The following is a 27,026-nucleotide window of genomic DNA, read 5'->3' as shown; positions in this document are numbered from 1 at the left end:
AAGGACAGTATTCCATCCCGCTCCGCTTTTTATATAAGGTTGATAAACCTGCGAGTGCCATCCGGGGCCTGCCTGCCAAGAACAAAATTCACCTGATCCGGCTTAATCAAGTGGGGGAGGAGTTGCAACAGCCTTTCAGCTAGAATTTTAGCAAATAATTTAGCATCCACATTTAGGAGTGAGATGGGCCTGAAATTAGCGGGTACAGTGGGAGGTTTGCCTGGTTTTGGGAGGGTCACAGCGGTAGCAGTCAACATCTCAGCTGGGAAACACTGATCCTCCGCAGCCTTCCTAAATACCTGCAGAAGATGGGGGGATAGGGCCTCCGCAAATATCTTATAGTAGATTCTGGAGAATCCATCGGGGCCTAGGAGATTTCAATGAAGATATAGCTCCATGAATCTCCAATAGGGTGATAGGTGTAGCTAACGATTGTGCCTGCGCAGGGGAAAGGCGGGAGAGGGACACTGAATCCAAAAACTCATCAATTTCCCGTGTAGAGGGTTGATACGTTCCCGGGTCCTCTCTAAGGTTGTATAGGAAATTGTAATAGGAACGAAATTATTCTGCAATTAGACGCAGGTCGATAACATTCTCACCCTGAAAATTCAGCAGATAAGCTATACGTGACTTAGGTTGGGCCTGCTTTATCTTCCTAGCCAAATAAGTACTAGCCTTATTGTGGACATACACTTGGCACTGAAACCTTTTGAAGACGAGATCATGTTGGTGAGACGCATATGCTGACTTCCTCTGGTCCTGGCAGGATCAACAAGGTACTGGAGGGCTTCAGGCAGCCTGGGGTCACTGGCCAGACCCCAGCTGCAGATTGTAGATACTGGCACCTCCCTGATCTCGCCAAGGGAGGTGCTAGGGGAAAAGGCAAGATGCAGAAACCCTTGGATGTCAAAGGGTTAAAACATCCAGTTGGAGATGAGCTGTCAGTAATAGCTAACACCCGCTTCAGATCCCCGTCAAGGTGTCTCTCAAGTGCCAGCCATATTTTTACTATTGACCGGACTTCAGAGACTAGGAACACCGGTTGTAAAGTTACAGCCGGCGGTCGTCAACCAGTTAAGAAGCCCTAATTAATGCCTAAAATATTTACCACATTCATGAAAATGAATATGGCTTCTCCTCTATATGGCTTCACTGATGGTTAACAGGATGTGATTTACATGTAAAACATTTCCCTCATTCTGAGCATGAATATGGCTCTCTCCTGTATGAATTCTCTGATGTACCTCAAGATCTGATTTCAGGTTAAAACATTCCCCACATACGAAGCATGAATATGGGTTCACTCCTGTGTGAATTCTCTTATGTATCACAATATCTGATTTCTTCTTAAAATATTTTCCACATTCTGAACATGAATATGGCTTCTCCCCTGTGTGAGTTCTCTGATGTTTAACAAGTTCCGATTTACATATAAAACATTTTCCACATTCTGAACATAAATATGGCTTTTCCCCTGTGTGAGTTCTCTTATGAACCACAAGCGTTGATTTATTTGTATAACATTTCCCACATTCTGAACATAAATATGGCTTCTCCCCTGTGTGAATTCTCTGATGACTAACAAGATTTGATGTAGATGCAAAACATTTCTGACATTCTGAACATGAATATGGCTTCTCCCCTGTGTGAATTCTCTGATGATTAACAAGATTTGATTTACGTCCAAAACATTTTCCACATTCTGAACATGAATATGGCTTCTCCCCTGTGTGAACTAGCTGATGAGTAACCAGATTATATTTACATGTAAAATATTTCCCACATTCTAAACATGAATATGTCGGATCCCCTGTGTGAATTTTTTGATACCTAACATCCACTCCACAACTTTTATCTTGCGTCACAGATTGTGATGGATCATAAGATAAACCTTTGCTGTGAAGGGCTGAGGGTATATCTGGGGTAATGGCATGTTCTTCATATGTATCTTGTGTGATTCCATCATCTGCTTTATAATCTGAAGATATGAGATGTTCCTCTGAGCTCCTGGTACAGTCATCTGCCGAGAAGAAAACTGATTTTATAATGTATGAGTATTATATCATTAACATTATATTGAGATTTTATAGCATTTCTCTATAACAAAATGTCCATACAAATTACAAGGCATTGAACGAAATTTAGTGACTACCTGACTTAGGCTCTGTTCACATAAACATTGTTATTCCTCTTGTTTTGCTCCATTATAGGAGAAGAATGATGAAAATAACTGAAACATTGGATTCTTAAGATAATGAATCCCAATTGTGTCTGACCAATCCCATTGACTATAATTGTGTCCAATGACTTTCCCCCACTAGTCTGGCATTTTACAAGCATTTTTGCCGTATTCTGCTACATGGTCCTTACTACAGGGTGATTCAAAAAGGAAGGTGCAAAAGCAGCGGCCTGTACTTCTAGGAACATCAGTGGTAAATGGTCTGAGACTAAAAATCAAAGCAAGACTGGCTTATTGTCCAGAGTAACCACCAAAGTAACTTCTATTTTTCAAGAGGCAAATGTGCTTACATAGTGTGACATAAGATGGTGAAAGCAACAAAGTAAGAAAAAGCATTCTGCGAGTTGGAATTTCCAAAAATGAGGTCTGCTGTGCCAGAATAAATTTGGTAAATGTGCTATCACTTCATTTCCTATCACTGTATAATCTGCTCAGGATTTATATGAAGAAAAAACGTCAGTATCTGTTCTCTGCACTTAACCCTTTCCTGACATCCACTGTAACATTACCGTAGATGTTCGGTAATTAAATATGGAAGACACTAAGGAGATGAGCGGCCACCATAGTCATCGAGTCTCAACTGTATTATACAGCAGAGACCTGGCAGCAATGCCCACACTGATTGTTAGCATTAACTCTCCCCCCAGCACCTCAGTCAAAGCTTTGCAGTAGATTGCTGGCCCCTGAAACAGTATCCAGGGTGGCAATCCATTGTTGATACAGCTAGAAGCATATTGAAGGCTCCCAGGTTTGTCTTTTTATTACTTCTATTACAAGCTGGTCTATTCGGCCTGAAATACATGTGCAGTATTTTTTTTTTTTTTAATGTAGATGGTGAGCCCCATATAGGGATCACAATGTATATTTTTTCCTATCAGTATGTCTTTTTGTAAAATGGGAGGAAATCCACGCAAAGGGCCCCTTCACACGGCGTAAGCGCGCCGCTCATTTAGACCCGTACGGGCGAGCGCTTCAAAACACATCCCATTCACTTCAAAGGAAGCGCACGTAAAGCCGGCTTTACACGCGCTCCCATTGAAGTGAATGGGATGTGTTTTGAAGCGCTCGCGTGTACGGGCCTAAATGAGCAGTGCGCTTACGCCGTGTGAAGGGGCCCAAACACAGGGAGAATATATATGTGCAGTAATTTTTGCAATGCATTGGTTTGTGGGTGGAACCCAAAGGGTTTGTTTGAGACAATTCATAAAGAACTGGCTCATTATGAACCAATTCCTCATCTCTAGTTACTACTCACCTGGGCGGTCACTTGTAGGAATGTCCTTCATACTCTCCTCATCACCCCTCACATATGTCTCCGGAACAATAACAATGTTCAGATCTTCACCCGAATACAAAAGCTGTGAAACAAATATTGTAAAAGTCACCAGACGGATGGAGAAGTCATGTGGGATGTTTTATAGGAGAAGAAAAGATCATTCATTATCATGACCACCAAAAGTGATAGCAGGAGTTATCTGACCAAATAGCTGCAGGTCTCCTGGATAAATCCACCATGTTGTCATCTACCTGATCATCCTGGAGGACATTTTCTTCCTTACAGTCCTGTGGTAGAAGAGGACTGGGACATCTCTCCGGTGATGTTCTCTTACTGGATGGAACTGGAGGAAACACATACAGGGACTGAATTCATTCTTTCCATACAGATAATGAGAGGCCGTGTGTATTTAGTCATGTCTATTACCTGCTGATGTGAGGGGCTGCTGATCCTCCATCATCACCTCCTTGTACACATCTTTGTGTCCTTCTAAATACTCCCACTCCTCCATGGAGAAATAGACAGTGACATCCTGACACCTTATAGGAACCTGACAACACAATGATACAGTCAGCACCAGATCCCTTCATAGCGCTCCTGTATAATGTCCCAGCATTCCCAGCAGTGTCACCTCTCCAGTCAGCAGCTCAATGATCTTGTTGGTGAGATCTAGGATCTTCTGTCCATTGACCTCCTCATGTATCAGGGAGTGAGGTGGAGGCCCCGGGATTGGGCTCAGGGTTCTCCCCCATTCTTCAGATACAGGATCCTGACGGCGCCCACTAGAGGTCTTCTTCACTACTGTGTAATCCTGTTTATGGAGAGACACATTAATAAATATCACTCCATCCATTCCCAGAGTCCCTCACCTCTCCAGTCATATCATCTGTTATTACTATAGATAAGAATGATGTAATGTGACATCATCAGAATCTCTCACCTCTCCAGTAAGCTGGTGCAGGATCTCTAAGGTGAGATGTAATATTTTCTCTGCCATCTTGTCCTTATCCACTGAGAGGATCCTATACTGTAGGAACATGATTGGAAAGAATATAAGCAAATGTAAAATCATACACAATCCCATGTAAAAATAGACAATTCCTGGAGATAATAAGTAGAGATGAGCGAACGCCGTTCGATTGAATAGGTATTCGATCGAATATCATGGCGTTCGATGTATTCGTTCACAATCGAATACAAGGCTGCATACGCAGTAAAAATTCGTATCCCCTCCCACCTTCCCTGGCGTGTTTTTTGCATCAATAACTGTGCAGGGCAGGTGGGACAGAAACTACGACAACGGAGGCAGTGAAAAAAATTGGAAAAACCCATTGGCTGCCGAAAACATGTGACCTCCCAATTCATAAGAATAGCGTCGGCCATCTTCGTCTCATTCTCATTTTGGAGTGATAGAGAGAGTGTGGTGTCAGACTGTCAGTGCGATACAGTGCTTTGGTTAGGCAGGAATTGTCAATAATAACAGCTCTTTTCAGAGCTCAATAATAGCTAGCTAGCTAGAAAATCATGCAGCGTAGCAGCAGGGTACTTGGACGTGGACGTGGATACCCAGCTGGGTATCAGTTCCAGAGTCCAGGTACTGGAGAGGGGCTTCCAGCAGTGCCCCTCGCCAGCACCAGGGTTCGTGGGAGAGGACGTAGATACCCAGCTGGGTATCAGCTCCAGAGTCCAGGTACTGGAGAAAGGCTGCCAGAAGTGCCCCTCGCCGGTAGCAGCAGGGGACGTAGGAGAGGACGTGGAAGTGGATACCCAGCTGGGTATCAACTCCAGAGTCGATGTACTGGAGAGAGGCTGTCAGCAGTGCCCCTCGCCAGCACCAGGGTGTGAGGACGTGGATACCCAGCTGAATATCCACTCCAGAGTCCAGGTACTGGAGAGGGGCTGCCAGCAGCAGGGGACATGGGTGAGGACATGGATATCCAGCTGGGTATTCACTCCATAGCCCAGGTACTGGAGAGATTCAGTCAGCAACCAATTTACTCTTCCTCATCCTTCTCATCCTCTTCCTCCTCCCCTACTACTGAATGTTGGAAAAAAAATATATATTTCTTTTTAATTAAAATAATTTTTTTCATGCATATCCCCCACAGGGGCATGCAAAACAATTTTTTAGGGCTCCCCCCACAGGGGCCTGCAAATTAATGTTTTAGGGCTCCCCCAAGGGCCTGAAAATTAATGTTTTGGGGCTCCCCAAAGGTCATAAAAAAATAATGTTTTAGGGCTCACCCCCAAGGGCCTGAAATCTAATTTTTTAGGAGTCACCCCAAGGGCCAAAAAATAAAGCAATGCTGCTACAAGGCTCTAGTCACCCCAAGGGCCAACAACACTGTATTTTAAAGGCTCCACTCACCCAAAGAACCAAGAAATCTCTGCTGGTGCAAGGCTGAACTAAGGTAAAGGGCCTAAAACTCTGCAGGTAGAAGACTGAAGTCACCTGAAGGGCCTCAATCTCTGCTGGTAGCTCAGCTTAAGGGCCTGTAACTTTGTTTGGAAGGGCTCATGTTAAGGGCCTTAAAAGTGAATTTTGGAAGGTCTCACCACATCACACACATCCACAATGACAGTTCAGGGTGGGGACTGAAGGATTTCCCATTGTCTATTCCATCTGTGGTTGTCATGGGCAACGTGATTTAAAGGGGCGCTTGTTAATGTTTGTTGAGCTTAAATTTGGGTTTGTGTCCATCCATTTGGGGAGTAAAGAAGGTTTCCAGGTATTTTCCCACTTTGATAGAGGTTTTTTTTGAGTGTGGAAAGTGTGTAGTTGTTAGGCTGTGATAGTGGGGTAATAGAGGGTCTTTGGTGTGTTAGATGCCCCCAGACATGCTTCCCCTGCTGTCCCAGTTGCATTTTAGAGGTGTTGGCATAATTTGCTGAGGTGTGATAGTGGCCTTGGTGACCGTCCTGAGTCGTATGGTGGGATCCCCTGAAACAAAGCATTTTCTCCCATAGACTATAATGGGGTTCGATATTCGTTCGAATAGCATAACTCCCAACCGTCGAATATTGAGATGCTATTCCTAACGAATAACGAACATCGAATATTTTACTGTTCGCTCATCTCTAGTAATAAGATATAACATGTGAGGAGATAATAGGGGGTAGATCTTGTATATTCTCTATTCTGTGGATAGTTGACAAAGTGTAATGTGAATAAGCTCCTGTAAGCCCTTCTTATAGCTTGAAGTAACTGTATCTCATGTCTATGTAGCACATGGTGACATATTATTGCATCACTGTCACTACATGGTCTTACGTACCTCCCAAAATGCGTTTCAGGTTGAACAAATTTGGATAAAACTGGAAGTGAAATTATTATACTTTTAGGTCTCTTCAAATATAATAGGTGGAGGCCCAGGTAAAAAAAAAAATACTAACATTTTTATGCCCATGTGATTGCTTTGACCAAATCACAGGCCTCAGTGGCGATCACTAGGAGAGAACCAGATGCTGTGAGGAGGCCCAAAAGTGGTGAAGGAAGGGGAGTATTAATTGTTTTTACTAGAGATGAGCGAACACTAAAATGTTCGAGGTTCGAAATTCGATTCGAACAGCCGCTCACTGTTCGAGTGTTCGAATGGGTTTCGAACCCCATTATAGTCTATGGGGAACATAAACTCGTTAAGGGGGAAACCCAAATTCGTGTCTGGAGGGTCACCAAGTCCACTATGACACCCCAGGAAATGATACCAACACCCTGGAATGACACTGGGACAGCAGGGGAAGCATGTCTGGGGGCATAAAAGTCACTTTATTTCATGGAAATCCCTGTCAGTTTGCGATTTTCGCAAGCTAACTTTTCCCCATAGAAATGCATTGGCCAGTGCTGATTGGCCAGAGTACGGAACTCGACCAATCAGCGCTGGCTCTGCTGGAGGAGGCGGAGTCTAAGATCGCTCCACACCAGTCTCCATTCAGGTCCGACCTTAGACTCCGCCTCCTCCGGCAGAGCCAGCGCTGATTGGCCGAAGGCTGGCCAATGCATTCCTATGCGAATGCAGAGACTTAGCTGTGCTGAGTCAGTTTTGCTCAACTACACATCTGATGCACACTCGGCACTGCTACATCAGATGTAGCAATCTGATGTAGCAGAGCCGAGGGTGCACTAGAACCCCTGTGCAAACTCAATTCACGCTAATAGAATGCATTGGCCAGCGCTGATTGGCCAATGCATTCTATTAGCCCGATGAAGTAGAGCTGAATGTGTGTGCTAAGCACACACATTCAGCACTGCTTCATCACGCCAATACAATGCATTAGCCAGTGCTGATTGGCCAGAGTACGGAATTCGGCCAATCAGCGCTGGCTCTGCTGGAGGAGGCGGAGTCTAAGGTCGGACCTGAATGGAGACTGGTGTGGAGCGATCTTAGACTCCGCCTCCTCCAGCAGAGCCAGCGCTGATTGGCCGAATTCCGTACTCTGGCCAATCAGCGCTGGCCAATGCATTCTATTAGCCCGATGAAGTAGAGCTGAATGTGTGTGCTTAGCACACACATTCAGCTCTACTTCATCGGGCTAATAGAATGCATTGGCCAATCAGCGCTGGCCAATGCATTCTATTAGCTTGATGAAGCAGAGTGTGCACAAGGGTTCAAGCGCACCCTCGGCTCTGATGTAGCAGAGCCGAGGGTGCACAAGGGTTCAAGTGCACCCTCGGCTCTCCTACATCAGAGCCGAGGGTGCGCTTGAACCCTTGTGCAGCCTCAGCTCTGCTACATCAGAGCCGAGGGTGCGCTTGAACCCTTGTGCACACTCTGCTTCATCAAGCTAATAGAATGCATTGGCCAGCACTGATTGGCCAGAGTACGGAATTCGGCCAATCAGCGCTGGCCAATGCATCCCTATGGGAAAAAGTTTATCTCACAAAAATCACAATTACACACCCGATAGAGCCCCAAAAAGTTATTTTTAATAACATTCCCCCCTAAATAAAGGTTATCCCTAGCTATCCCTGCCTGTACAGCTATCCCTGTCTCATAGTCACAAAGTTCACATTCTCATATGACCCGGATTTGAAATCCACTATTCGTCTAAAATGGAGGTCACCTGATTTCGGCAGCCAATGACTTTTTCCAATTTTTTTCAATGCCCCCGATGTCGTAGTTCCTGTCCCACCTCCCCTGCGCTGTTATTGGTGCAAAAAAGGCGCCAGGGAAGGTGGGAGGGGAATCGAATTTTGGCGCACTTTACCACGCGGTGTTCGATTCGATTCGAACATGGCGAACACCCTGATATCCGATCGAACATGTGTTCGATAGAACACTGTTCGCTCATCTCTAGTTTTTACCCCTCCCTTGGGCCTTCACCTATTATACAACCCCTGGCAAAAATGATGGAATCACCAGTCCCTGAGGATGTTCCTTCAGTTGTTTAATTTTGTAGAAAAAAAGCAGATAACAGCCATGAAGAAAAACTAAAGGCATTTCAAATGGCAACTTTCTGGCTTTAAGAAACACTAAAAGAAATCAAGAAAATTAATTGTGGTAGCCAGTAACAGAAAAGTGCACAATATGACATTATGCCACTGGTCCCAGTCATTCATGTCCCAGATACTATAATGTCCTGCCTTGTTTAGTTCCCCGCACGGTATAATGCCCCCTCATTGTGCTCCCCACAGTATAATGCACCCTCATTGAGACTCCAGCTGCTCTGGGAAGGTGATTTATTGCACTTGATAAATGTCCTAAGTGCCTGAAACGCGTCGTGCCTTAATAAACATATCGTTATCCAATTGGGTGAGCACTTCTCCTTGCCAAACCTTCTGAAGATTCCAGTCTGTTGATGCCTCTTCAACCCAGTGACGTTTCTTCCAGCTGCTTCCCTCTCGGTTTCTAACATATTTTTAAATGTTGGGGTTGTTGTGTCCTACATAACCCCCTAAGGTGAGCGGCTTTCCATTTGCTTACCTTTACTCATACTTGTGCTGAATTTACTACACTAGGGTCGGCTCGGTTCCATATTTTTCTTCTTCTCTTATTATAGTATCTGGGACATGAATGACTGGGACATTACATGTGTGTTGATCACAATGCCATGTCTGGGCTACTAAAGGAATAAAGTGGGACTTGTGCGGTCTGATGTGGCTGACACACACACACTAACATATATATATATATATATATATATATATATATATATATATATATATATATATATATACTTACCTCCACCTGTACACTATATATATGTAGGAGAAGAGGAATCCTTCTATTGTAATGCTGAGGAGCTAAAGGACCTGTGATGATGTCATAGTCATGTGATCATGTGTGTGGGGAGTCAAGTGACCACATGATCAGGTGTTACTGGGTTACAAACTCAGTGTATACAGGACTCTGCTGTGCTTATTGTGGTTGGTGCAGAATTTTATGGAGCAGAGCTGTGTATTGTCTGATGTGTACAGCGCAGAGCTGTGTGTGTATAATGTGTACGGAGCAGAGCTGTGTGTGTATGATGTGTACGGAGCAGAGCTGTGTGTGTATGACATGTACGGAGCAGAGCTGTGTGTGTATGACGTGTACGGAGCAGAGCTGTGTGTGTATGATGTGTACGGAGCAGAGCTGTGTGTGTATGATGTGTATGTTGCAGAGCTGTGTGTGTATGACGTGTACGGAGCAGAGCTGTGTGTGTATGACGTGTACTGAGCAGAGCTGTGTGTGTATGATGTGTACGGAGCAGAGCTGTGTGTGTATGATGTGTATGTTGCAGAGCTGTGTGTGTATGACGTGTACGGAGCAGAGCTGTGTGTGTATGACGTGTACTGAGCAGAGCTGTGTGTGTATGACGTGTAAGGAGCAGAGCTGTGTGTGTATGACGTGTACGGAGCAGAGCTGTGTGTGTATGACGTGTATGGAGCAGAGCTGTGTGTGTATGACGTATATGGAGCAGAGCCAGGGTCGGATTGTCCCACCTGGGTAGCAGTAAATCCGGTACCGGTTGGCCCTGTGCCTTTAGGGGGCCCTACCAGACTAGTGGAGGTCCAGTAACGGACCCCATTTACTTACCTCTCCCCACTCTTGCTCACGGCTTCTCTTCATCTTCCTGGGGCCCACATGTGACTCTGTAGGTGTCCATCCCGGGGCTGTCATTAATACGCTCTGTAATTTTAACTATATTGGCATCTCCAGGACACTGATCTAGTTAAAATGCATCCTGCTGATGTGTTATCTTGTAAACCATAAGATAAGATAATCCTTTAATAGTCCCACAATGGGGAAATTCAGTGTGATACAGCATCATGGATAGTACAGTCCTATATAGCAAGAGAGAACACATACACACTCATGGCAGATGAAATACTAGGAGTCATAGCAACAAACTAAAGAAAGAAAGAAAAAAAAACTTCAGGATCATTTAGTTCTCTGTGTGAAGTGATGTTGATAACACAGCCCGACTGCGGTTGGAGGACACGAGGGTGGGCACAGCATGTAGACATAACAGGCAGAATCAAGGAAAAAAAAAGTTATATATGTGGGTGTAAATTTCTGCTTGTTATTATAAAGGATCCCACCGGGAGACAGTAATTCTATATGCGTGATTCTTTTATTCTCAAGATTTTAACAATGCTTGGTGCAAAACGAAAATGAATAAACGTTTTCGGCCTATCGGGCCTTCGTCAGACTCATATCCGTTTAAGAGTATTCCTGGAAATAAGAAAGGTTTTTCCAAGGGAATGTAGAAGCCCGAAGTTAATTGTATAGGTAGTGGGCTGTCAATTGTATATATTTTTACAGGTATGGTACCCAAAGTATTTCCTTGCTGAGGTGCCTAATGGAGACGCGTAAAGCAATGCCAAGCTTGGTTGACCAGGAGGCTGGTATATTAAATGATGCAAGTTTGAAGTGGCCTTCCTTACAGGGGTAGTAACATTAGTTGTGCTGTGTCCCTTGTTTGTGGAGGTCTGGGGTGGCTCCCCTTACAGGGGCAGTTGCATTGGTGGTGCAGTGTTCCCTATGGTGGAGGTCCGTGATGCGTCCTCTCTCATTGGTGGTATGAGAGAGGACGCATCACGGACCTCCACCATAGGGAACACTGCACCACCAATGCAACTGCCCCTGTAAGGGGAGCCACCCCAGACCTCCACAAACAGGGGACACAGCACAACTAATGTTACTACCCCTGTAAGGAAGGCCACTTCAAACTTGCATCATTTAATATACCAGCCTCCTGGTCAACCAAGCTTGGCATTGCTTTACGCTTCTCCATTAGGCACCTCAGCAAGGAAATACTTCGGGTACCATACCTGTAAAAATATATACAATTGACAGCCCACTACCTATACAATTAACTTCGGGCTTCTACATTCCCTTGGAAAAACCTTTCTTATTTCCAGGAATACTCTTAAACGGATATGAGTCTGACGAAGGCCCGATAGGCCGAAAACGTTTATTCATTTTCGTTTTGCACCAAGCATTGTTAAAATCTTGAGAATAAAAGAATCACGCATATAGAATTACTGTCTCCCGGTGGGATCCTTTATAATATCAGATACGGGTTGGGACCCTATCCCATCTATACCCAAGACCACATCCATCACACCTTCATACATACATAAATTTCTGCTTGGGCACACAACAGGCCTCAGAAGGGAAGGAGCGCTGCACTTTTTCGTTTTTGGAGTACAGATTTAGAAGGACTTTCTGGACCCCATGTTTATTTTGCAAAGCCCAGGAGATTCCAGTAAATTGGAATTTTGCAAGAGGTGAACCCATTTTGTAGAGGCAATTATAAGGGTGGGTATAAATGGCTGTTTGGGCTTAGCTGAGCACAGAAGGGAAAGAGCGCTATTTTGGTTGGACATCATGCCACTTATGCAGAGCCCCTGAATTGCCAGTAAAGTGGATTCTGCAGACTTGTGACCCTATTTTGGAACCTACACCCCTCAAGGGATTAATTAAGGTGGGTAATGAGCATTTTTAACCCTTGAGAATTGCATTCATTTAATTTCAATAAATGATTGGGCAGCTGATACTGAAAAGGGAAAATTGCAATCTTTCCAATGACACACCATTTGTGGGGCATAATGGAGGTTGCAGGGGCCGGTGTGGGGCATAATAGAGGTTGCAGTGACTCAGCCAACCTCTATCATGCCCCATTGTGGCCCACCCATGAACTATTATTATACTCTAGGGGTCTTTTCAGGAGTAACATTGGATCTAGGAGAGGTAAGTAACAGTGTTTAGTATGTTTCTTCACCTCCCCCGAGTCTCCTCCTCCGGACCCTGAAAAGACCCCGGAGTATAATAATTGTGGTAGTTGTTGGGGTTAGCAGGCCTGCTCCTGCTCACAACAATTTCTGCTCCCCCTCTTCTGCATCATATAGAAGAAGGGGAAGAGTGGGGCAGCCATGAGCAGGATCGGGGAGGTAGGGAAATAAGCCGCTACTTGCTGGGGATAAAAAAAAAAAAAGGTATCAATTACCTGCGATCCCTTGATGGAGATGGAGTTGTCGCCTCCTCTTCATTCACCCGTGCAGACGTCTGCTTCTCAGCGCAGTAGGGCATGACGATGTTTTAGACGCAGAGATCTAAGTCAGCCCAGGACAGGTCCGCTCAGTTTGGCTTGACAGCCTGTGTTGGACTGGTTTAGAAAAAAAATGTAAAAAAAAAAAAAAATTGTACAATTGCCGCCCCTCCAATGTTCCACCTGCCGCCTCACCTCACCTTACCTCATTAGCAGTGCGCCCCTGTTAGTAACTCTTGGATACATTTCTTCGGGGGGGGGGGGGGGTTAGTTTATTTTCCCTCGTAAGCTCTAAATATGGGGTGTCCCCTGATATACGCATGCACAGCTTATACATTCTTTTCCTGCCGCAGCCAGTTGTGTTTGCATCGCCATCTTCTGAGAGGTGTAACATTTTTATTTTTCAGTTGACAGCATTGGTTGAGGGCTTATTTTTTGCGAGACAACCTGTGCTTTCTATTGGTACTTTTGGAGTACCTAAGACTTTTTGACCACTTTTTATAGCATATTTTGTAAGGTGAGATGGCGAAAAATCACTACTTCTGGCGTTTTTGGTTTTTTTTAAAATATTTTTTCCCCGGCATTCACTGTGTACATTAAATATTGTTTCAGTTTTATTGTACAGGCCGTTACAGATGCAGCAATACCAAATGTGTATTGTTTTTATTAATTTTTAGGTTTTTTTTATATAATATTTTTTATATAGAAAAAGGGAATTTTTAGGCTTTATAACTTTATTATTTTAAATTTAGTTTTTATTGAATTTTTTGAAGATATAGAAATAGCAAAACTGTACATCATACAGAGAAAGAAAATGAAAGAGAAAACAAGAACAAAATACATTACTACTGTATTATTCATGCAATCATACAGTCCAAGTGTAAAATAAGAGAGGGGGGTAAACAGTGACAATAATAGGGGGTAAAAAACACAAACAAGTTACATTAATAATGCATAGTACAACAATGCATAGCTCAATACAAAGTTATACCCTGCCTTAAACTGGTACAGATGTGTGCCCGATAGAGTATTTCAGGACCCGCAAAAAACAGAGGTCAGTATCTAGTAGGGAGAGCAGTATGGGCAGGGTGGGGGGATTTCCTTTACTGTTCATATGCGCGTAATACATTGAAAGCGATAGGGAAAAAAGCCTGCCATTGATTTCAATGGGGAGCGCACGTATGCCGGCTCCCATTCAAGTCAATGGGAGCTGCTTTTTACGCGCTCATTCTGAACGTGTTTTTACGTTCAGAAGGAGCGCAGCGTAACTCCACGTGAAGGCTCCCTAGAGCGGAATTTGGGAAAGGTATGATTTTTAGAGGCTAGCATTCTTTCCAGAGTACAGGCTAAATTGACATGATGGACCAATTCGTTCACAGTTAAACAAGGCAAAGTCCACCACTGGCCAAAAATCATGAACTTGGCCACTAAGATAATCTGACCTATGACAGTGTGAGAACCGTCTGGGAATGTACCAGTATCTAGGAAACAGAGTGCCAGACTTGGTGATGGTGAGATAGTGAGGCCAAACACAGAAGACATGAGTTGAAAAACAGCCACCCAAAAGGCCTGAATCGGGAGGCATTCCCACTGTGAGCGCAATTCACTCTAAGTATCACTATTGAAGTCCAAATTAATAAAGTTGTCTTTTCCTTTTCATAAGCCAGGCTCAGAGAAACTCACTCCACAAACAGCTTCTGTGTGTGAAGTGTATTTTGTCTTTAATGGTAACAATGAGGCAGTATATAACACATTGCATAGACAAAACAGGTTGGATTTGCATAATTAGCATAACATGATTGGTGGAGAAGTTATAACAATAGTCCTGATGCATGTCTATTGGATAAGAAACTGGAGAGAGTTGTAAAAGACCACATTGCCTCAAAATCCAAAATGGAGTCTGTGAGCACATGGTACGGTGACTGCATGGTGTCTGCATGGTCTCAGAAAATGGTGGCCGTCAGCACACATCTCAAATACAAAATGGAAGTTACACAAGCTGACATCCTCCACACCACCACATATGGATGAGGGAGCCTACCTGACCACATCCTCTCCAGCAAAACTTCGAGTAAGTGGGATCTACATGTGTCAGCTGGTTAGGGGTCCTATACTAGCGCAGCAAAATTTTTAGCGCCGTCTCCCAATGAGCTGCACCTTTCGATACGCTCTTAACAAAACCACTGGCGTCATACCACTCTTGAAGAAAGATAGGTCTCGCGAGGTCGGATTCCCACCTCAGCAGATATACAGGTATGGACTAAGTGGATGGTACAGAGAGGAAACTGTAAAGCGTTGAGGTGCCACTTTTTGTGGGGTTAAGCTGTCTCCACAGACGTAGGGCCACCCTGGGGAATTCAAGCCTTGATACATCATAGGTCTGGAAGAGATGCCTGATTTGTAAGTATTTAAAGAAGTCGTTCTTTGGAAGATCAAACTGCTCCTCCAGCATAGAAAATGTTTTGAAATGTCCATCCACATACAATTGAGCAATTTTGCAAAGACCCCCGTATCTCCAATTGTGGGGTATATGTAACCAAATAGAGTAGCGGGAGTTTTATCAGGGGAGCTAGATCTTCCAAAGAGGTCTACAATAGTAAGTATCGCCACGACCAAATTGAGGTTTGCACACTTAAAAGGGGGTCGGCACAGGAGGAGGGCCCAACAACTCCTTTGGACATAATAAACTGATAAGCGGTACCCTTAGCATATCCTCTTCAATCTCCGCCGAGCACCAATTAGAAGATTCGTCCCATCAAGTTCTAAGCTGCTTCAAAACCATAGCCACATAATCACATAATACCTCCTGACATCTGGCACCCCAGCCCCTCCCCTAGTCCAAGGTCTGGTCATGATCTGAAAACAGACCCTAGATTTTTTCCCCTCCTAAATAAATTGAGATAGATTACGTTGGAGCTTAGCTAGCTAGGAGTCGGGAATAGGGATGATCACTATACGAAACAAGTATAAAATTATGGGCAGCACCATCATCTTGACAATAGCGATTCTGCTCGCCCAGGAAAGCATGGGTTTTGAGAATGTGGTCAGCAGGGAGGACACCTTAGACAAGAGGGGGGTATAGTTTGAGGAGAACAGACTAGAACTAGGTGATGTCAGAGAGATACCTAAGTAAGTAATACAGTCAGCTTTCCACTGATGGGGAAAGTATTACCCAGGTCAGCTCGTAGAGCAGGAGAGCTAATAATAGGGAGGATTTGGGATTTGGAGGGGTTTACCTTGTAGTAGGAAATTTTCCCAAAATTGTCAAGAGCATTCGTAGCAGCACTTAGGGAGGTATCCGGGCAGGTCAGGGAGAGAATGACATCATCAGCATACAATCCTATTTTGTGATGATGACGGCCAACTGTGATACCTTTGATATCATCGTCCGCTCTAATGCATTTGCCTGGAACTCTGAGGATAAAACATGTGCAGATGGGCACGAGTATAGAGCTAATATAGCAGATCTGAAAACCAGGCCCATGCCAAATTTATCTAAAAGTCAGTCCAGATAGCTCCAATGGACTCTATCGAATGCCTTTTCGGCATCTAAGGCTAGAAGCAAGGACAGTATTCCATCCTGCTCCGCTTTTTATATAAGGTTGATAAACCTGCGAGTGCCATCCGGGGCCTGCCTGCCAAGAACAAAATCCGCCTGATCCGGCTTAATCAAGTGAGGGAGGAGTCGCAACAGCCTTTCAGCTAGAATTTTGGCAAATAATTTAGCATCCACATTTAGGAGTGAGATGGGCCTGAAATTAGCGGGTACAGTGGAAGTTTTGCCTGGTTTTGAGAGGGTTACAACGGTAGCAGTCAACATCTCAGCTGGGAAACACTGATCCTCCGCAGCCTTCCTAAATACCTGCAGAAGATGGGGGGATAGGGCCTCCGCAAATCTCTTACAGTAGATTCTGGAGAATCCATCGGGGACAGGAGATTTTAATGGTTTCAATGAAGATATAGCGCCATGAATCTCCAATAGGGTGATTAGGTGTAGCTAATGATTGTGCCTGCGCAGGGGAAAGGCGGGAGAGGGACACGAATCCAAAAACTCATCAATTTCCCATGTAGATGGTTGATACGTTCCCGGGTCCTCTCTAAGATTGTATAGGGAATTGTAATAGGAATGAAATTGTTCTGCAATTAGACGGGGGTCGATAACATTCTCACCCTGAAAATTCAGCAGATAAGCTATACGTGACTTAGGTTGGGCCTGCTTTATCTTCCTAGCCAAAAAAGCACTAGCCTTATTGTGGACATACACTTAGCACTGAAACCTTTTGAAGGCGAGATCATGTTGGTGAGTCAGCAGTCCCTGTAATTGCAGCTTACATTTTTGGATTTCAGCAGAAACGATGGGGGTGAGGTTTAACTTGTTAGACGTTGATAAAGAGGAAAGGGAAGCAGCCTGTCCACCTCCTTAGACTGCTCCTTCTTAGCTCTAGCGCAGGCCTGGATAAGAATCCCGGGCATATACGCCTTATGGGCATTCCAGAGGGTGTAAGGGTCTGCAGTAGTAGGGGCGTTAAGAGTAAAATACTCCACAAGGGCCTCCTGGAGGCGAGTACTATTGGAAGGGTAGTCTAAAATGTACTCGCTCAGGTGTCATGGTGTGGGAAGGGAAGGCTGTGGAAAACTTTTCACAAAGAGTCAGGGATATTGGAGCATGGTCTGTCCAGGTAATAGTCCCAATTTGAGATGATTCTGTCTGCAGCAGCCAAATTTTATCAGTCAAAAATAAATCAATTCTAGAATAGGCAGAGGAAGAGGACAAGAAAAAACTATAACTTTATAAAATTTTTTCATACACTTTATTTTTTTCACTTTTTTATATGTCCCTTTAGGACACTTGAACCAGCGATCCTTTACTTGATGATTCAGTACTAGATTGCAACACACGGCATACACGTGTCTTGCAGTATATAGAGGAAGTCAACACATGCAGATGCATATGCTGACTTCCTCTGGTCCTGGCAGGATCAACAAGGTACTGGAGGGCTTCAGGCAGCCTGGGGTCACTGGCCAGACTGCAGATTATAGATACTGGCACCTCCCTGATCTCGCCAAGGGAAGTGCTAGGGGGAAAAGGCTAGATGCAGAAACCCTTGGATGTCAAAGGGTTAAAACATCCAGTTGGAGCTGAGCTGTCAGTAATAGCTAACACCCGCTCCAGATCCCCGTCAAGGTGTCTCTCAAGTGCCGGCCATATTTTTACTATTGACTGTACTTCAGAGACTAGGACCACCGGCCGTAAATTTACAGCCGGCGGTTATCAACCAGTTAAGAAGCCCTGATTAATGCCTAAAATATTTACCACATTCATGAAAATGAATATGGCTTCTCCTCTATATGGCTTCACTGATGGTTAACAGGATGTGATTTACATGTAAAACATTTCCCTCATTCTGAGCATGAATATGGCTCTCTCCTGTATGAATTCTCTGATGTACGTCAAGATCTGATTTCAGGTTAAAACATTCCCCACATACGAAGCATGAATATGGGTTCACTCCTGTGTGAATTCTCTGATGTATCACAAGATCTGATTTCTTCTTAAAATATTTTCCACATTCTGAACATGAATGTGGCTTCTCCCCTGTGTGAGTTCTCTGATGTTTAACAAGTTCTGATTTACATATAAAACATTTTCCACATTCTGAACATAAATATGGCTTTTCCCCTGTGTGAGTTCTCTTATGAACCACAAGCGTTGATTTAGTTGTATAGCATTTCCCACATTCTGAACATGAATATGGCTTCTCCCCTGTGTGAATTCTCTGATGACTAACAAGATATGATGTAAATGCAAAACATTTCCCACATTCTGAACATGAATATGGCTTCTCCCCTGTGTGAATTCTCTGATGATTAACAAGATTTGATTTACGTGCAAAACATTTTCCACATTCTGAACATGAAAATGGCTTCTCCCCTGTGTGAACTATCTGATGAGTAACCAGATTATATTTACATGTAAAATATTTCCCACATTCTAAACATGAATATGTCGGATCCCCTGTGTGAATTTTTTGATACCTAACATCCACTCCATAACTTTTATCTTGCGTCACAGATTGTGATGGATCATAAGATAAACCTTTGCCGTGAAGGGCTGAGGGTATATCTGGGATAATGGCATGTTCTTCATATGTATCTTGTGTGATACCACCATCATCTGCATTATAATCTGAAGATATGAGATGTCCCTCTGAGCTCCTGGTACAGGCATCTGCCAAGAAGAAAACTGATTTTATAATGTATGAATATTATATCATTAACATTATATTGAGATTTTATATCATTTCTATATAAAAATGTCCATACAAATTGCAAGGCATTGAGCGAAATTTGGTGACTACCTGACTTAGGCTCTGTTCATATAAACATTGTTATTCCTCTTGTTTTGCTCCATTATGGGATGTGTTTGAAGTGCTCGCGTGTACGGGCCTAAATGAGCGGTGCGCTTACGCCGTGTGAAGGGGCCCAAACACAGGGAGAATATATATGTGCAGTAATTTTTGCAATGCATTGGTTTGTGGGTGGAACCCAAAGGGTTTGTTTGAGACAATTCATAAAGAACTGGCTCATTATGAACCAATTCCTCATCTCTAGTTACTACTCACCTGGGCGGTCACTTGTAGGAATGTCCTTCATACCCTCCTCATCACCCCTCACATATGTCTCCGGAACAATAACAATGTTCAGATCTTCACCCGAATACAAAAGCTGTGAAACAAATATTGTAAAAGTCACCAGACGGATGGAGAAGTCATGTGGGATGTTTTATAGGAGAAGAAAAGATCATTCATTATCATGACCACCAAAAATGACAGCAGGAGTTATCTGACCAAATAGCTGCAGGTCTCCTGGATAAATCCACCATGTTGTCATCTACCTGATCATCCTGGAGGACATTTTCTTCATTACAATTCTGTAGTAGAAGAGGACTGGGACATCTCTCCAGTGATGTTCTCTTACTGGATGGAACTGGAGGAAACACATACAGGGACTGAATTCATTCTTTCCATACAGATAATGAGAGGCCGTGTGTATTTAGTCATGTCTATTACCTGCTGATGTGAGGGGCTGCTGATCCTCCATCATCACCTCCTTGTACACATCTTTGTGGCCTTCTAAATACTCCCACTCCTCCATGGAGAAATAGACAGTGACATCCTGACACCTTATAGGAACCTGACAACACAATGATACAGTCATCACCAGATCCCTTCATAGCACTCCTGTATAATGTCCCAGCATTCCCAGCAGTGTCACCTCTCCAGTCAGCAGCTCAATGATCTTGTTGGTGAGTTCTAGGATCTTCTGTCCATTGATCTCCTCATGTATCAGGGAGTGAGGTGGAGGCCCCAGGATTGGGCTCAGGGTTCTCCCCCATCCTTCAGATAGAGGAGCCTGACAGCGCCCACTAGAGGTCTTCTTCACTACTGTGTAATCCTGTTTATGGAGAGACACATTAATAAATATCACTCCATCCATTCCCAGAGTCCCTCACCTCTCCAGTCATATCATCTGTTATTACTATAGATAAGAATGATGTAATGTGACATCATCAGAATCTCTCACCTCTCCAGTAAGCTGCTGCAGGATCTCTAAGGTGAGATGTAATATTTTCTCTGCCATCTTGTCCTTATCCACTGAGAGGATCCTATACTATAGGAACATGATTGGAAAGAATATAAGAGAATGTAAAATCATACACAATCCCATGTAAAAATAGACAATTCCTGGAGATAATAAGTAGAGATGAGCAAACGCCGTTCGATCGAATAGGTATTCGATCGAATATCATGGCGTTCGATGTATTCGTTCACAATCGAATACAAGGCTGCATACGCAGTAAAAATTCGTATCCCCTCCCACCTTCCCTGGCGTGTTTTTTGCATCAATAACTGTGCAGGGCAGGTGGGACAGGAACTACGACAACGGAGGCAGTGAAAAAAATTGGAAAAACCCATTGGCTGCCGAAAACATGTGACCTCCCAATTCATAAGAATAGCGTCGGCCATCTTCATCTCATTCTCATTTTGGAGTGATAGAGAGAGTGTGGTGTCAGACTGTCAGTGCGATACAGTGCTTTGGTTAGGCAGGAATTGTCAATAATAACAGCTCTTTTCAGAGCTCAATAATAGCTAGCTAGCTAGAAAATCATGCAGCGTAGCAGCAGGGTACTTGGACGTAGAAGTCGATACCCAGCTGGGTATCAGCTCCAGAGTTCACGTACTGGAGAGGGGCTGCCAGCAGTGCCCCTCGCCAGCACCAGGGTGCGAGCACGTGGACGTGGATACCCAGCTGGGTATCAGTTCCAGAGTCCAGGTACTGGAGAGGGGCTTCCAGCAGTGCCCCTCGCCAGCACCAGGGTTCGTGGGAGAGGACGTGGATACCCAGCTGGGTATCAGCTCCAGATTCCACGTACTGGAGAGGGGCTGCCAGCAGTGCCCCTTGCCAGCACCAGGGTGCGAGGACATGGATGTGGATACCTAGCTGGGTATCAGCTTCAGAGTCCAGGTACTGGAGAAAGACTGCCAGAAGTGCCTCTCGCCGGTAGCAGCAGGGGACGTAGGAGAGGACGTGGAAGTGGATACCCAGCTGGGTATCAACTCCAGAGTCGATGTACTGGAGAGAGGCTGTCAGCAGCAGCAGGGGACATGGGTGAGGACATGGATATCCAGCTGGGTATTCACTCCATAGCCCAGGTACTGGAGAGATTCAGTCAGCAACCAATTTACTCTTCCTCATCCTTCTCATCCTCTTCCTCCTCCCCTACTACTGAATGTTGGAAATTTTTTTTTTTTTTTTTTTTAATTAAAATAATTTTTTTCATGCATACCCCCCACAGGGGCATGCAAAACAATTTTTTAGGGATCCCCCCACAGGGGACTGCAAATTAATGTTTTAGGGCTCCCCCAAAGGCCTGAAAATTAATGTTGTAGGACTCCCCCCAAGGGCCTGAAAATTTATGTTTTGGGGCTCCCCAAAGGTCATGAAAAATTAATGTTTTAGGGCTCACCCCCAAGGGCCTGAAATCTAATTTTTTAGGGGTCACCCCAAGGGCCAAAAAATAAAGCAATACTGCTACAAGGCTCTAGTCACCTCAAGGGCCAAAAAATGAAAAACTGCTGCTGCCTTGGCTCTTGTCACCCCAAGGGCCAACAACACTGTATTTTAAAGGCTCTACTCAACCAAAGAACCAAGAAATCTCTGCTGGTGCAAGGCTGAACTAAGTTAAAGGGCCTAAAACTCTGCAGGTAGAAGACTAAAGTCACCTGAAGGGCCTCAATCTCTGCTGGTAGCTCAGCTTAAGGGCCTGTAACTTTGTTTGGAAGGGCTCATGTTAAGGGCCTTAAAAGTGAATTTTGGAAGGTCTTACCACATCACACACATCCACAATGACAGTTCAGGGTGGGGACTGAAGGATTTCCCATTGTCTATTCCATCTGTGGTTGTCATGGGAAACGTGATTTAAAGGGGTGCTTGTTAATGTTTGTTGAGCTTAAATTTGGGTTTGTGTCCATCCATTTGGGGAGTAAAGAAGGTTTCCAGGTAATTTCCCACTTTGATAGAGGTTTTTTTTTTTAATGTGGAAAGTGTGTAGTTGTTAGGCTGTGATAGTGGGGTAATAGAGGGACTTTGGTGTGTTAGATGCCCCCAGGCATGCTTCCCCTGCTGTCCCAGTTGCATTTTAGAGGTGTTGGCATCATTTGCTGAGGTGTGATAGTGGCCTTGGTGACCCTCTTGAGTCGAATGGTGGGATCCCCTGAAACAAAGAATTTTCTCCCATAGACTATAATGGGGTTCGATATTTGTTCGAATAGCATAACTCCCAACCGTCGAATTTTGAGATGCTATTCGTAACGAATAACGAACATCGAATATTTTACTGTTCGCTCATCTCTAATAATAAGATATAACATGAGGAGATAATACGGGGTAGATCTTGTATATTCTCTCTCCTGTGGATAGTTGACAAAGTGTAATGTGAATAAGCTCCTGTAACCCCTTCTTACATCTTGAAGTAACTGTATCTCACGTCTATGTAGCACATGGTGACATATTATTGCATCACTGTCACTACATGGTCTTACGTACCTCCCAAAATGCATTTCAGGTTGAACAAATTTGGATAAAACTGGAAGTGAAATTATTATACTTTTAGGTCTTTTTCATATATAATAGGTGGAGGCCCAGGTAAAAAAATACAAACATTTTTATGCCCATGTGATTGCTGTGACCAAATCACAGGCCTCAGTGGCGATCACTAGGAGAGAACCAGATGCTGTGAGGAGGCCCAAAAGTGGTGAAGGAAGGGGAGTATTAATTGTTTTTACCCCTCCCTTGGGCTTTCACCTATTATACAACCTCTGGCAAAAATGATGGAATCACCAGTCCCTGAGGATGTTCCTTCAGTTGTTTAATTTTGTAGAAATAAAGTAGATCACAGCCATGAAGAAAAACTAAAGGCATTTCAAATGGCAACTTTCTGGCTTTAAGAAACACTAAAAGAAATTAAGAAAATTAATTGTGGTAGCCAGTAACAGTTAGATTTTTTGAACAAGCACAGGGTATAAATTATAGAATCACTCAGTTCTGAGGAAAAAATTATGGAATCATGAAAATCAAATAAAATAATACTCCAACACATCACAAGTACTTTGTTGCACCATCTCTGGCTTTTATAACTGCTTGCAGTCTCTGAGGCATTGACTTAATGAGTGATAAACAGGACTCTTCAAAGATGGGATTTACATACAGAAAAGTTAATAGAAAGCCATCACTAACACCTAAACAGAAAAAAACAAGGTTACAGTGGGCTAAGGAAAGACAATTGTGTACTGTGGATGAAAGTCATATTCAGTGATGATCTGGAATCTGCATTGGGCAAGGTGATGATGCTGGAACCTTTGTTTGGTGCCTTCCAATGAGATTTATGCAGACAACTGTCTGAAGAAAACATGCAAATTTCTACAGTCATCTATGATATGGGGATGCATGTCAGGTAAATGCACTGGGGAGATGGCTGTCATTAAATCTTCAATAAATGCACAGGTTTACATCGACATTTTAGACACTTCTTATCCCATCTATCGAAAGGATGTTTGGGGATGATAAAATCATTTTTTCAAGATGATATTGCATCTTGCCATGGAGCAAAAACTGTGAAAAGACACATAAGGTCAATGTCATGAACTGCAAACAGTCCAGATCTCAATCCAATTGAAAATCTGCGGTGGAAGTGAAAGAAAATGGTCCATGACAAGGCTCCAACCTGCAAAGCTGATCTAGCAACAGCAATGGCTGATGCCAGATTGATGAAGAGTACTGTTTATCACTCATGAAGTCAATGCCTCAGAGACTGCAAGCAGTTATAAAAGCCAGAGGTGGTGCAACAAAGTCCTAGTGATGTGCTGGAGTGTTATTTTTTTTTTTTTTTTTTCATGATTCCATATTTATTCCTCAGAATTGAGTGATTCCATAATTTATTCCCTGTGCTTGCTCTAAAAATCTAACTGTTACTGGCTACCACAATTATTTTTCTGGGTTTCTTTTAGTGTTTCTTAAAGCCAGAAAGTTGCCATATGAGATGCCTTTAGTTTTTTTTCATGGCCGTTTTTTTTCATCTGCTTTTTTTCTACAAAATTAAACAACTGAAGGAACATCCTCAGGGACTGGTGATTCCATAATTTTTGCCAGGGGTTGTATCTGAAGAGGCCTAAAAGTATAATAATTTCACTTCCAGTTTTATCCAAACTGAAGAGTCCCCAAAGTATAATAATTTACCACAATGCATTTTACGGCAACGATTTTAGTTTGTTTGAGACAAATTCCCAATTTTTTTGGATTTGTTAAAAACTGAACAATTTGCAATATTGAAGTCGAGCCTGGCTTGTGTCAAATCAGTTCACCCATCTCTAATCATTAGTAACCACAGCAACTAGGCGGCCATGACAGTTTGTGGTCTAAGCCATAGCCTAAGATTACTGAGACAGTATAAGGGGCCCCAAGTACAACAAGGATTTTGTAGTGAACCACATGGTGAATGGTAATTGTAATATACCTCAAAATAATTAATGAAAAAATATAACTCGTTCTGCAAAAAAAAACAAGCCCATGTGCACCTCTTGTATTACTGGAACACAAAAATATTATAGATAATAATAGAGATGAGCGAGTAGTATTCGATCGAGTAGGTTATGTTATGTTATGGTAGAGTTATGGTATTCGATTGAATACTACAGTATTCAAAATATTCATACTCGATAGAATACTACTAGCTATTCGCAGTAAATATTCGATTCAGAACCAGCATTGATTGGCCAAATGCTATACAGTGTATAGCATTCGGCAAATCAACACTGGATCTGCAGCAGGCTCATCCTTACTAGTCGGAAGAGCTGGCAGCTTGCTGTTACGAGTGAGCTGACTTTTTCTCATAGGAATGAATTGACCAGCGTTGATTGGCCAGTGTACAGCATTCGGCCAATCAACACTGGTTCTGCCAGAGGCTCGTCTGTGAGGAGACGGAGTCTAAGATCGGACCACAATGGAGGCTGCTGTGGTCTGATCATATACTATAATAATCGGAGATCAGGGGAATAAAAACATAAAAAACTACTGTTACTTACCTGTCCTCCGGCATCTATGCTGTCGGCCTCCGCTGCCGTCCTTGTTCAGTGACGTCAGACGTCACATGACCCAGGACGCAGGCCGGAGTCATGTGACGTCAGAGATGTCAGACGACTAGGCCTGAAAGCCTGCCCGGATCGTGGAGAGGTAAGTAACAGTGTTTTTTATGTTTCTTACCTCCGCCAAGCCTCCGAGGGTTATACTCGGGGGTCTACAAAGACCCCCGAGTATAATGATAGTCTTTATGGGGCCCGTGGTGTCACTTACCAATCCCGGCCCAGCCAGGATCGGTATTAAAAAAAAACACAGTGGTAGCAGCTGTCACCGGGCCCCTAATGTCCCGGGCCATGTGGCAGCTGCCTCTACTGCTATGGCGGTAGTTACGCCACTGGACATAATGCTGTTTGGCTTTTTTTGCTTATTTTTTGTCCTCCAACCATTCCCCAAAAAAGTCAATCAATAAATTATATGTAACAGACAATATCGCCATTAAAAATTACAACTTGCCCTGTGAAAAATAAGTCCCCATACATCTACAGTGGACAAGTAATATAGTTCTGGCTGCTGGAACACAGTATTGTAAAATCTCCATAATAGGCCCATAAAGGAGAAAGGAAGGGACTTCAGCCCCATCTGTGTCCTGTACAATGCAGATGGAGGACAATGGTGAAGGATTGTTCAGTCCCTGTCTCTGCTCGCACCAGATGGGAAGCAGCTGAGGAGATGTAGTGACATTGTATCTTCTGCTCCCAAACCACCAGAAGCAGAGATGAGAGTGGACTGCGGGGAACAAGGTGAGGTGAGTATTGCGTCTTTTTTATTTGTGCATTTTTCTGTGGGGAACACAAGGAGAAGACATTATACTGTGAGGAGCACAATGAGGGGGCATTATACTGTTGGGAGCACAATGAGGAGGCATTATACTGCAGGGAGCACAATGAGGCGGCATTATAATGTGGGGAGCATAATGAGGGGGCATTATACTGTGGGGAGCATAATGAGGGGGCATTACCTGTGGGGAGCACAATCAGGGGGCATTATACTGCAGGGAGCACAATGAGGGGGCATTATACCGTGCGGGGAACTAAACAAGGCAGGACATTATAGTATCTGGGACATGAATGACTGGGACCAGTGGCATAATGTCACTGGAATGTGGAAAGTCAGGTCCACAAGGCAAACACCTGACACGGAGTCCCCCCCCCCCCCAAATGACAGGCGGGGTCCATGTTCTCTAGCAGGTAACGGCATATTTAACAAAAAGAAAAAAAGAGGGGCCCCCCTAATGTCCTGGGTCAAATCAAATCAAAAAAGCTTTATTGGCACGTCCGAATAGATATTTGGCATTGCCAAAGCTAGTAGAGTGGGGGGGGGGAGAGTTGGACTCGGGTGGGT

The 27,026-nt window shown here is 43.8% G+C and overlaps 1 pseudogene; it reads right to left on the bottom strand.

Moving 5' to 3' along the window:
• Positions 1-27,026, bottom strand: part of LOC142209930 (uncharacterized) — a 520,021-nt pseudogene that overhangs the window by 95,658 nt on the left and 397,337 nt on the right.

Source organism: Leptodactylus fuscus, chromosome 6, assembly GCF_031893055.1.
Source record: "Leptodactylus fuscus isolate aLepFus1 chromosome 6, aLepFus1.hap2, whole genome shotgun sequence".
In the NCBI taxonomy this organism is placed as follows: domain Eukaryota; kingdom Metazoa; phylum Chordata; class Amphibia; order Anura; family Leptodactylidae; genus Leptodactylus; species Leptodactylus fuscus.
This window is presented reverse-complemented; position numbering and strand designations above follow the sequence as displayed.